This window comes from Macaca thibetana, chromosome 5 (genome assembly GCF_024542745.1).
Source record: "Macaca thibetana thibetana isolate TM-01 chromosome 5, ASM2454274v1, whole genome shotgun sequence".
Classification (NCBI taxonomy): domain Eukaryota; kingdom Metazoa; phylum Chordata; class Mammalia; order Primates; family Cercopithecidae; genus Macaca; species Macaca thibetana.
Window position 1 is genome coordinate 66,882,938 of NC_065582.1, and position 13,797 is coordinate 66,896,734.

General features: G+C 36.7%; 1 protein-coding gene across 1 annotated transcript in view; it reads right to left on the bottom strand.

The window, feature by feature from the left end:
* Positions 1–13,797, bottom strand: part of BBS12 (Bardet-Biedl syndrome 12) — a 60,554-nt gene that overhangs the window by 20,784 nt on the left and 25,973 nt on the right. The window lies entirely within an intron of this gene.

The following is a 13,797-nucleotide window of genomic DNA, read 5'->3' on the forward strand; positions in this document are numbered from 1 at the left end:
GTGTGTGTATTACAGACATCTAACTACCATACAAGTTCAGATCAATGGAAGAAAAGAGCAGCAAAAATTGAACGGAATGAATCCCAAAAGCAAGAAATTAAAGATGCCTTTAATTTATTTGATGTCGATAGGTCTGGAACCATCGATGTAAAAGAAGGTTCTGAAATTATTTATAATTCTAAATAATTTTTAAAACCGTATTATTTGTGGCAATCTTTAAGGCTTTCTTTAACAGTAGTCTTCTGAAAGCTTGATATAGAGTCTCTTCAGTGCATATGGTTGCCCTGCGTTAACAAAACAATATCTTGTTAAGCATTTTAATTGTGCTTTATAAATGAGTAGGCAAAAGCCAGGGTGTAACAGTGATGTACCTGATGGCACAGTAGGATTGGAACACAGGCCTGCTGACCTAGTTTTCTATGTTTATGCTCAGTCCATAATAGAAAAGAGAAAAGCTCTTAATAGGGCGTTAAAAAGCTTAAAATAAAATCATGGCATGTTATAATTTATTTTCTTCCTATTTCAGATTGCAATGTGGGCCTTAGGATTTGAACCAAAGGAAGAAGAAATTTTAAAAATGATAGCTGAAATTGATAAAGAAGGAATTGGTACCATTAGTTTTGAAGATTTTTTTGCCATTATGAGTATAAAAATGATATAGTTGTGATTTTATTTTTCGAAGAAATACTAGCAATAACCTGCTACATTTTAGGGCTGCAGCAATCAGAGGTTTCATAGAGAAAGAATTGGAACTAGGTTTTTAAGGATGGGAGATAGGAAGAGCAAGATTAAATATGATTTCAGGGTAGTAATGAGAAGACTATGATGTGGAGAAGAGTTTTCTGTCAGGAAATAATGAGGCTGTATTGCAGGATAGAGAGAATGGGGCCAGAATTTGGAAGCCTTGAATTCAGCAAACATGTATTGAGTGCCTGTTTTTGCCAGGCACTATTCTAAGGAGCATTGCAAGAGACAACCTTCCTGTTTTGAAGCTTACATTTTTGGTAAAGGATCTGAATTACTAGGTTTAATAAGAGATGCATTCTCTACCACCCTGTGCCTCCTGCACTTCAGCAAGCTCTACATTTAAGCACCTTGAGGGCAGATGTGAGTACATAATTGTTAAAAGACCAACAAATAAAATCAGAACTCAGCTACTTGGCACATTGCTGCTTTAGACCCCAAAGATCTAGTAAGTCCAGCTTGATAAAATAAATAAATGAGAGACTATGTAGTTGCTTCTTTTTTAAAAGAGTAAAAAAGATGAAAAAGAAGAAATATTGAAGGCTTTCAAATTATTTGATGATGATGATACTGGAAGTATAACACTAACCAGTATCAAGAGGGTTACTCAAACTAGGGGAAAATTTAACATGATGAACTTCGGGTAGATTTTGCTTATTTTTATAATTTATATGTAATTATAACTTGTGATAATTTAGGATTATAATTCTAATTCTAGTTGTACTTATACATTTAAAATAAAATTTGGTTTTGAATATGTGTTTGACTTCATTTATATCATTTTAAATGTATTTCATGTATTTACATTTTGTTTTACAGGAAATGCTTGATGAAGCTGATCATGATGGAGATGGAAAAATAAATGAGGAAGAATTTTCGAGAGTGATGAAAAAGACTACTCTTTATTAATAGTGTTGTTTTGGTCCTTGTGGAAAATTAACAAATTTGTGTTTGTTATATAGTTTTGTACTTTAATATCTGAATGTATTCATTTTAAGTTTTTAGTTTATATGTACACATTGGCTTCTTGATGTCTAATCCATGTAAGAAGTTACACATCTCTACCAGTATGTTGTTAAATCTACAGCATCAAGAAACAAAACATAATGACTTCTTTGAACCATTAATGCAAGAACAGTATTAATTCTACCTGCTCTTTTGAGAACCCTAGGTCACAAGGAGTTAGAATTTTTAAGTTTGATGAAGTTGGCTTCATATCCAAATGAATTTGGCAAACAAACCCTGTATTTTCCTTTTGTGCAACTCAAAAAAACCTGATGAACATTTGCTTTTTAGTCAGTTACTCAAATACGTAAAGTATTAAATAGAACTGTCTGGAAACATTATTTGCTAATTTTCTTCTTTTAGTTGTAAAGAAAATTCAAAACAGCATTTACATCACCCATATTTCCCTGTAAGTTTGACCCTATAGTGAGCACTTAATACCTCTGTGTTAGGACAGGTGGTGTAGGGAGTTTATTTTATTTTATTTTATTTTATTTTATTTTATTTTATTTTATTTATATATTTTTTGAGACAGAGTCTCCCTCTGTCACCCAGACTGAAGTACAGTGGTGCGATCTTGGCTCAATGCAACCTCTGCCTCCTGGGCTCAAGCAATTCTCCTGCCTCAGCCTCCCTAGTAGCTGGGACTACAGGCACCCGCCACCATGCCCAGCTAATGTTTTGCATTTTTAGTAGAGACAGGGTTTCACTGTGTTAGCCAGGATGGTCTCAATTTCCTAACCTCGTGGTCCACCTACCTTGGCCTCTCAAACTGCTGGGATTACAGGCGTGAGCCACCGCGCCTGGCCGAGATTTTATGTGTTATCTCAGTTAACATATTACAAGTTGGAAGCTGATTGTATTAGCCCCATTTTACATACAAGAAAACTAAAGTTCAGAGAAGTTTTAAACATTCCCCAATTGCCCATTGATAATAAATAAAACATGGATTCCAAATCTTAAGTTCTTATTCTTCATTATACTGCTTCCCTATGGATAAAACTTTCAAGATAACTGTATATTTTCTAACTCATTTTCAATTCTGTGACTCTTCTAATTTCTTCCTTGTGAAAGGGCCAAACTGTTGGGAAATGGAATCCCATACATATAGTCTTTTAACTCCTACTCAGTTGTTTTGAGAGTGGGCCTTGGGCCTGGAACATTTCCTTTGAAGAGACTAAGAGTCCACAGGGTCTGTGCTGAACTTACCATCTTATATAGTAGTATCTTCCTCTGTTTCAGAGTCAATGTGTAGTCCTTTGCTCTGCTTAAGCGTGTGCAGCCGTGTGCATCATATGGCATCTGACCAACCCCACTGCTCTGTCTCCTGTGGGGGAGGGGATGGGGGTCCTTTCAGCACAAGAGGAGTGTGTGCAGGCCACCTACCCTGTGTCAGCTGCCAAGAGGGAGCCTCTGGTCAGGGGAGCCTGAAGTCCACTAGGGAAGCTGATCTTGCTCTATCTCTTCTGTATGTGAGCAATGTGTGTTCCACCCGGTGTTTGACTGCATTGTTTTCCTTGGCGACTTTGAAACAAGATGCAGTGGACCGAAGTGCTCAGACTTCTGCTCCTGACAAATAGGCAACAGATGCCACTTGCTGCACACAAACACCTTCTGATAACCAAATTGTCTTTGGAGCAAGAAAGGCTCATAGCAAATGTAACTGTAGTGATACTACCTGGCTCATTTTTAGCACAACTGAAATGAAAGCTGAAGGTTTTAATTTTGTCTTGTCAACACAAGAGACTTTATTTGATTGAAACTAGAATTGTATGTGCTCATGAGCATAAGTGTTTTCACAGTGTCTTTGATTTCTAATTATGTAACATTTCTTCTAGACCAGAGAAGAACTTGCCTATTAAATGTGTTTCATATGTGAAAATGTTAACCTTTAAAAGGTTAAAAGTATCCATGAACAAGTTCAAAAAGTTCTAAATAAAAGACTCCTTCCTATCGAAGCCCCAGATCTTCCTAAAGACAAGGATTTTTGCCACTTTTTAATGAGTCATTACAGAGAATGCATATTCATATGCACATGTATACAGAATAGTTTTTTCACAAATGATAGCATATTATACACACTGTGTATATTCATTTTTGCACAATATACTTGACAAATAGTTATATAACAATACATATAAAATATCTGTATATTTCATTCTAATGGAATGGCCATATAATTCATTATATCAATTATTATATTTGACAGTCTTCTAAAGGTAGACAGTTTCCAACCTTTTGCTTAAATTAATACCCTTATACATATGTTTAATGTGGGAATACCTGTAGAATTAATTCTTACACATGAAGTGATTGAGTTAAAATCAATATGCATTTTAACTTAAATGTTTTTATTTTTGATAGATATTGCCTTCTAAAAAGATTTTTGCCAAATTACATTTCCAAAAATACTATATGAAAATGCCCAAAGTAATATCAAACTTTTTTGATTTCTGTTAATCTGGCAAGTTGCAAATCATACATTTTTCATGCTCATTTCTCTTATGAGAGGCATTGAGTGTTTTTTTTCACAAGTTTAGACTCTATTTGTCTTTTCCTTTTTGTATATTGTCTAACAACATCCTTTGCCTATTTTTCCACTGGATTTTAAAATTTATTGGTTTGTGGCTGGGCACAGTGGCTCACACCTGTAATTGCAGCACTTTGGGAGGCTGAGGCAGTCAGATCACGAGGTCAGGAGTTTGAGACCAGCCTGGCCAACATGGTGAAACCCCGTCTCTACCAAAAATACAAAGAAAAAGCTGGGCATGGTGGCAGGCACCTGTAATTCCAGCTACTTGGGAGGCTGAAGCAGGAGAATCTTTGAACCCAGGAGGCGGAGGTGGCAGTGAGCAGAGGTTGCACCATTGTACTCCAGCCTGGGCAACAGAGCAAGACTCCGTCTCAAAAAAAAATACTGGTTTGTAAGAGTATTTTATATACAAAAGAGATTAATCTTTATCTGTCATATATGTTGCATGCATTGTACCATTTGTTATTTGCCTTTTGATTTGCATTGTGTTTCAGCCTTTACATTTTTTTCTTTTTTTAAAAAAAAAAATTTATTTCCATAGGTTTTGGCGGAACAGGTAGTATTTGGTTACATGAGTAAGCTCTTTAGTGAGATTTTGGTGCACCCATCACCTGAGCAGTATCACTGAACCCAATTTGTAGTTTTTTATTTCTCACCCCCTCTCACACTTTTCCCTGAGTTCCCAAAGTCCATTGTATCATTCTTATTCCTTTGCATCCTCATAGCTTAGCTCCCACTTATGAGTGAGAACATATGACATTTGGTTTTCTATTCCTGAGTTACTTCACTTAGAATAATAGTCTCCAGTTCCATCCAGGTTGCTGCAAATGCCATTAACTCATTCCTTTTTATGGCTATGTAGTATTCCATATTGTATATATATATGACAATTTCCTTATCCACTTGTTGATTGATGGGTATTTGGGCTGGTTCCATGTTTTTGCACTGGCGAATTGTGCTGCTATGAACATGGATGTGCAAGTATCTTTTTTGTATGATGACTTCTTTTCCCCTGGGAAAAGTAGTGGAAGAACCAAATTCTGCCAACAACCATGTGAACGAGCTTTGAAACTGATCTTTTCCCAGTTGACCTTTGAGATAGTACAACTCTAGTTGACACTTTGATTACAACAAGCGAGAGACCCTGAAGCAGAGGAACAAGTGAAGCCACTTGATCAAATGGTATGTCTACTTTCGGTTCTTTAAGGAATCTCCACACTTTTTTTCATAGTGGCTGTATTAGTTTACCTTCCCACCAGCAGTGTAGAAGTGGTCCCTGTTCAACGCATCCGCACCAACATCTATTATTTTTTGATTTTTTGATTATGGTCATTCTTGCAGGAGTAAAGTGATGTCGCATTGTGGTTTTTTATTTGCATTTCCCTGATCATTAGTGATACTGAGCATTTTTTCATATGTTTGTTGGCCATTTGTATATCTTCTTTTGAGAATTGTCTATTTGTGTCCTTAGACCACTTTTGATGGCGTTGTTTTTTTTCTTGCTAATTTGTTTGAATTCCTTGTAGGTTCTGGATATTTGTCCTTTGTGTATAGATTGTGAAGATTTTCTCCCACTCTGTCAGTTGTCTGTTTACTGTGCTGACTATTCCTTTGGCTGTGCGGAAGCTCTTTAGTTTGATTAAGTCCCACCTATTTACCTTTTGTTTTTGTTGCATTTGCTTTTGGGTTCTTGGTCATGAAGTCTTTGCCTAAGCCATTGTCTAGAAGGGTATTTCTGACGTCATCTTTTAGAATTTTTATAGTTGCAGGTTTTAGATTTAAGTCTTTGATCCATCTTGAGTTGATTTTTTTTTTGTTTTTTTTTGTTTGAGATGGAGTCGTGCTCTGTCGCCAAGACTGGAGTGCAGTGGTGGGATCCTGGCTCACTGCAACCTCCGCTTCCCGGGCTTAAGTGATTCTCCTGCCTCAGCCTCCTGAGTAGCTGGGACAATAGGTGTGTGCCACCACACCCAGCTAAATTTTTGTATTTTTAATGGAGACAGGGTTTCACCATGTTGGCCAGGATTGTCTCAATCTCTTGACCTCGTGATCTGCCCACCTCGGCCTCCCAAAGTGCTGGGATTACAGGCATGAGCCACTGCACACGTCCTTGAGTTGATTTTTATATAAAGTGAGAGATGAGGATTCAGTTTCATTCTCTTACATGTGGTTTGCCAATTATCCCAGCACCATTTGTTGATTAGGGTGTCCTTTCCCCGCTTTATGTTTTTGTTCGCTTTAATGAAGATCAGTTGGCTGTAAGTATTTGGGTTTATTTCTGGGTTCTCTATTCTATTCCATTGGTCTATGTGCCTATTTTTATGCCAGTATCATGCTGTTGTGGTGACTATGGGCTTATAGTATAGTTTGAAATCCAGTAATGTGATGCCTCCAGATTTGTTTTTTTTTTTTTTTTTTTTTTTTACTTAACCTTGCTTTGGCTATGCAGGCTCTTTTTTGGTTCCATATGTATCTTAGGATTGTTTTTTCTAGTTGTGTGAAGAATGATGGTGGTATTTTGATGGCAATTACATTGAATGTGTAGATTACTTTTGGAAATATGATCATTTTCACAATATTGATTCTACCCAAGCCTCTACATTTTAAGTTTACTTCATGAGATGATTTCTACAGATGTTTGTACTGTGTAATAGTAAAATGGCAATGCTTTGTCTTTTAACAGTATTTAGTCTTATAATGACCATATGACTCTTACCAGACTATGGCCTAATTCTAAGAGTAAAAAAAGAAAGGAGCTTTTAAAAAAAAAAAAAAAATCATGCCATTGAATTTTCCATTTGAAACAGAATCATCTTCACTTTTTAGTTGAGATGATCTAGATTTAAGCCCATACTGGAGTAAGGGAAAGTTTTGTAAGTTTTAGATCTATTTATTTAAATCTATCCCTCTATGTTTTAGGGATAATTTCTTGTACACCCAATTAAAATGCCTCAAACCCTAAGAATGGCCCTGGGAATATTACTAGAACACAAAAATCAAAGACCAGGACAGAACTCTTGAGCTATTCTGGAACATATTCAGGCCTCTGTGATTGCCTTGCAGAAACTGACCCCTTTATGGTAGATAAGTTGAAATTTGATAGAGTGCTTACATCTCAAAATGCTTCCCTACTCAAAATAGTTTAAATTTATAAATTTTATTTTTTAAAAAAGGGAAAATTATAACTATTTTATGGTTTCACAGTCAGGTAAAGGTAGATAAGGTAAGAGTCTGAGACTGTAACTTATATGTCAGATAAGAAGGGTTGGATAATTTTAGCCAAAGACCACAGAATTTACTTGCTTTAATTCCAAAACAAATTCAAGCATATCTAGTTCTCTATGTTTCTCCTCCTCTTTTCAGAGCAAGATAAAATTCATCAATATATGGACAATTTAAGAGGGTTTTACTCCAACAATTCCTGAGGAACCTAATTCTCCAGCAACCATGTGAACAAGCTTTGAAACTGATCTTTTTCCAGTTGACCTTTGAGATAGTACTACTCTAGTTGACACTTTGATTACAACAAGTGAGAGACCCTGAAGCAGAGGAACAAGTGAAGCCACCCCTGGATTTCTGATTTACAGAAACTGTGCAATAACAATTATTTTAAGCTACTGAGTTATGGGACAGTTACACAGCAACAGATTACTGATATAGTCCTCCATCTTGAGACTTGTGTGTTAACTTCTCACCTACTGAATGGCTAGATATACAAGGAACCAACTAAGAGTTCTACCAAATATTAAATAAAAATGAGATTAAGTAGACTTATTACATGATGGCATATTTAAAATAGCAATATCATTTATTAGGGTGCTCCTCTTTTATAACTGTTTGCTTGTCACACACTCATCTGAAACTCAGTGAGTTTGCTGCCTCTTTCTGTAGCTTAGATATCATGGGGACTTTAGTTCACCAGTGAGAGGACTATTAAGAACTTTTTTAAAAGTTCCATTTTGCGGTTCATGCAACCCTGAAGCTACCGCTCAAGTAGTTTCTTCCTCTGAGCTGTTGTTTGGTACAGATGTCCTGGAGTTCTGATTTATATTTTAGTTGTAACAAGCAGATTGTTGGCAATTAAATTAACCACCTGCTAGGTTTCAGGTAGCATCAGAAGTGGGGTAAATTTATGGTTTGGGCTGACAGAACTTTTGCAACTGCAAAAGAAAGACTGATAATGAACACATCAAAGAGGCCACAGCACCCAATTTCAGTTCTTGCTTTCATTCCAGAATGGATGAAACTTCATATTGGATGGATCACTATCAAGTCTGAGAATAAGCAGAAAACAGGGTATATAAGGAAATAGAGGAAAAGCTAAATGATTCTTTAATTATTTAAGAAATTGAATCTGAAAATAAACACTTTTCCATAAAGAAAACTCTAGGCCCAAATAATTTCATTGGTGATTATTACCATTTAAGGAAAACTATTTTTAATTCTTTCAGAGAATAGAAAAAGAGGTAACGCTTCCAAACTTGGTTTGTGAGGTAGGCAACAACTTGTTACCAGAACCTACAAGGATAGTTGATTATTTCTACAAGGATAGAACCTACAAGGGTAGTTCAAACCTAATTTGGTTTGTTCCAGGAAAACCAAATTGTTTAGCATTTGAAATTTGATTAATGGAATATATCATATTTTCAGATATAAAAATTCATGTAATAATTTTAATAGAAGAGAAAACCCACACTTGATAAAATTTAACCTCCATTTATGATTAAAACTCAGGGCCAACAAAAAACAGGAGAGAATATCTGTGAACAGCATAAGGGTATCTTGAAAACCTATAAACATCAATTAAACTGTAAAACATGGAAAACTTTCTAAGATGAGGAATAAGAACAGAATGTCCTTTATTCAACATTGTATTGAAGTACTAGCCAGTACAATAAGGTAAGAAAAGGAAAAATATACATAAAGGCTGGAAAGGAAGATTTAAAATTTTATTTGCAGGTGACATGATGATACATACAATAGAAAATCCAAAAGAATTTATATAGATTGCTGAAAGTGAGGTTGTGATGCAAATACAAACACAGACACAATTGTATTTTTATGTATCAGGTACAAATAATAAAGAGACCATAACATTTTAAAAAATATAAAATTTCAGGACTAAATCTATTGAAGATATGCAGGTCTTCTACATAAAAAAACTATTAAAAAGTATTGAGAGAAACTAAAGAAGACAAATAAATGGAGAGATATTATTATGTTCATGGGTTGGAAGTCTCAATATTATAAATACATTAGTTGTCTGCTTATTGATCTACAGATATCATGCAATCAAAATTCTAGATTGTGTTTTTGTGTAGAACTTGACAAGTTGATTCTAAATTTTACGTGGAAATCCAAGGGGACAATGCACAACCAAAGGACACGTAAGAGGACTAGCTTGCCTGAATTACAAGACTAAATATAGATCCATAGTTATCAAAATAGTGTGGTATGGACTAGGATAGACTAGTGGACCAGTGGAATAGAATAGAAAGTCCTGAAACATACCCATACTTATATGACTTAAGACAAAGGTGGCTTTATAGAGAAGAGGGACATTTTCATTATAATGGTTTCAAGTCAATAGTATATTCATAAGAAATTCAAAAGAAATTTTGACCCCCAGTCTCACACCATACATACAAATCAATTCTAGATGATTGTGGGTTTAGATATGAAAGGCAAAAAGATAAAGCTTCTAGGAGAAAATGTAGGAAATATCATTTTTTATAATGATTTGTAATAGAATGGCATTGTTGTCAGAGAATTTGATCTGAAAACAATTCTTCGAAATTTGTTGGAACTCTGTTGTTTTTAAAGCTTGTCCACAAGTGATTTGACATTCCTCTCATCAACAGGTAGAGTCTTAATTTCCCTCCCCTTGAATATGGATGTCTTCAGTGACCTGCTTTTACCCAATAGAATCTGGTAAAGGTGACACTACATGACTTCTGAGGATAGGTTAGAAAAGGAGATATAGCTTCTGCCTGGCTGTCTATCCTGGCACCCAACCTTGAAACCTAGCCACCATCCCAAGTCAGGGAGCTATATAGAAAGACCATATTTTGGTGTTCTGGACATAGTACCATAGAGGTTCCAGCCAAGAGCTAGCATCAACTACCAAACAGATAAGTTAGCTAACCTTTGGGCCATCCTAGCTAATGCTGAGTAGGACATAGTAGACAATCTGCCCCACTAAGCCCTGCCCAAACTGTAGATTCATGAACAAAATAAATACTGTGATTGTTGTAGACCAGTGAGTTTTGGGGTGGTTATTTAAACAATAGTACATGCATCTTAGAGTTATTACGGTTTACCTTTAATTACTACTTTTAACAATTCTCTAAAAATGGAATAATTTCTCAACAGATTAGCTCTGTTTATCTCCCTCATCTACTGTGTACTGTCATGTGTTTTACTTCTAAATATATTCGAATCCTTACAAGGTATAATTATTATTTTTTGTCTTTTATAAACTGGTGCTCTTCATTCTTTTATGCTGGCTTGTGGTTCCATCTGGGATAATTTTCATCAGCCTAAATAACTCTTTGGTATCGTGGTGAAGATCTGCTGGTGATAAATTCTCTCAGCTTTTGTCTGCAAAGGCCTTACTTTTTGCCTCCATTTTTGAATAATATTTTTACTGTGTATAGACTTCTAAGTGGCAAGGTAAGAAGTTATTTTTTCTTTTAGCATTTTAATTCCATTTCATTATATTCCAATTTCCATAATGTCTGTTGAAAAGTTAGCTAATATTAAGTTGGTACAAAAGTAATTTTTGCCATTACTTTTATGGCAAAAACTGCAATTACTTTTGCACCAACCTAATAACTTTACCATTGCTTTTTTGAAAATAACATGTGGCTTTTCTTTTTATTAGAATCACTCAATTCTGAGTGATTCTAAGACTTGTCTATTTGTCTTTGTTATTAGCAACTTAAATATGATGTACCCATGTGTGGTTTTCTTTATAATTTTATTCTACACAAGGTTCATAATGTCTTGATTCTGTGGTTTCATGTCTTTTAGCAACTTTGGAACATTTTTAGAGCCAGTATTTCTTCAAATGTTGTTTCCAAATAATCATATCCTCTCTATTTCTAAGATTCCAATTATAAGTGTTAGACTTTATCATTGTTTTTCATGTATCTCTCATACTCTTTTCTGTATTTTCCATCCCTTTGCCTTTCCGTGCTTCAAACTAAGTAAGTTTATTGACTTGTTTTCCAGTTTACTGGAAGTTCTCTGTTCTGCTGCATCTAATAGATTCCAGGTCTTTGTTGAAATTATCAATATTTCCTCTGTTTTTCTTTTTGTTTGTTTGTTTTCTTTTCTTTTCTTTTGAGACAGAGTCTCACTCTGTCACCCAGGCTGGAGTGCAGTGGTGTGATCTTGGCTCACTGCAACCTCCACCTCCTGAGTTCAAGTCATTCTTGTGCCTCAGCATCCTGAGCAGCTGGGATTACTGATGTGCACCAGCATGCGTGGCTAATTTTTGTATTTTTAGTAGAGATGGGGTTTTGCCATGTTGGCCAGGCTTGTCTCGAACTCCTGGCCTCAAGTGATCTGCCTGCCTCAGCCTCCCAAATTGCTGGGATTTCAGGCATCCTCTGTTTTATTGAACACATTAATGATCTTTATTTTCAACTCCCTATCTGATTACTTCAATGTTTTCATTATCTTTAGGTCTATTATTATTGTACTTTTAAAAGTGTAGCTTTTAGTTATTTGGTCCTGTTTTTTAGCCAGATATGAGTGAAATATTGTAGCGCCTATACATACTGTTACTTTCCTCCAAAGAAGATTAAGTTTTCTTCCAGCAGGTGGATAAGATATAAGAGGATCATTTTGATTCTTTGGAGGAATGAGGATAGTTTTAGTCATTATTAAGGCTTTTCTCTTTCAGATTTGTCCTTACTCATAGGGTATAATACTTCTGCATCTCAATTGAAAGTCCAGGATATCTTTACAGACATACCCTTCCCCAAGACCCCTTTATCTTACCTGGGCTTGAACTCAAATTTCTATCTTTGCAGCATTGCACAGCTGTCTAATTAAACTTTTGCTCAGGTCTTTGTTCTCTCAGATCCTGTTTTCTGCTAGGTTTTTTTGTAGTCTTGTGTCCAGAATTGGTTCCTTCTGGTGGGTTCTTGGTCTTGCTGACTTCAAGAATGAAGCCATGGACCCTCGCGGTGAGTGTTACAGCTCTTATAGATGGTGCGTCTGGAGTTTGTTCCTTCAGATGTTCAGATGTGTCCGGAGTTTCTTCCTTCCAGTGGGTTTGTGGTCTCACTGACTTCACGAGTGAAGCTGCAGACCTTCGCAGTGAGTGTTACAGCTCTTAAAGATGGTGTGTCCAGAGTTTGTTCCTTCAGGTGTTCAGATGTGTCCAGAGTTTTTTCCTTCTGGTGGGTTTGTGGTCTCGCTGACCTCAGGAGTGATGCTGCAGACCTCTGCAGTGAGTGTTACAGCTCTTATAGGTGGCACGTCCGGAGTTGTTTGTTCTTCCCAGTGAGTTTGTGGTCTCGCTGACTTCAGGAATGAAGCCGCAGACCCTCGCAGTGAGTGTTACAGCTTACAAAGGTAGTTTGGACCCAAAGAGTGACCAGCAGCAAGATTTATCGCAAAGAGCAAAAGAAAAAAGCTTCCACAGCATGGAAGGGGACCCAAGTGGGTTGCTGCTGCTGGCTTGGGTGGCCAGTTTTTGTTTCCTTATTTGGCCCTGCCCATGTCCTGCTGATTGGTCCATTTTACAGAGTGCTGATTTGTCCATTTTACAGAGTGCTGATTGGTGTGTTTACAATCCTTTAGCTAGATACAGAGTGCTGATTGGTGTGATTTTACAGAGTGCTGATTGGTGCATTTACGATCTTTTAGCCAGACACAAAGTGCTGATTGGTGTGTTTTTACAGAGTGTTGATTAGTGCGTTTACAAACCTTTAACTAGACACAGAGTGCTGATTGGTGTGTTTACAAACCTTTAGCTAGACACAGAGTGCTGATTGGTGCATTTACAGTCCTTTAGCCAAACAGAAAAGTTCTCCAAGTCCCCACCTGACCCAGAAGCCCAGCCCAATCCTCCCTCTAAACAGGACACCCCAACTGCTGTTGGGAACTGGGTGATGACTGCTGTAGCTACTTCCTGCTGGATGGGGTGAAGAAGGGGCCCTGCAGTTGTAGTGTCCTCCAGAGGAGAACTCTTTAGGCCAGTGAAAGGGCCAGGAGGTCGGTCAAGGGGTCCTCAGTAGAAGTTGTTCGTTGAACTAATTTGGGGTTCCATTTGTAAGACCATCTGTAGCTTGATGGCCTCGATTCTAGAGGAAACAAATTTGAGAAGGAGGTTAAAAATACAGGGCCTGAAGGTGAGTAATAGCAAGATGGCTGTCATGGGACCTAGAAAGGGGAGAAGCCACGTTGCCCAACTCCAGAGGTCAGTATAAGAGTTTGAAAGGCGTTGCTGATCTCAGAAGCCTTTTCCTGTAAATACCGGGCAGCATCTCATACTATCCCTG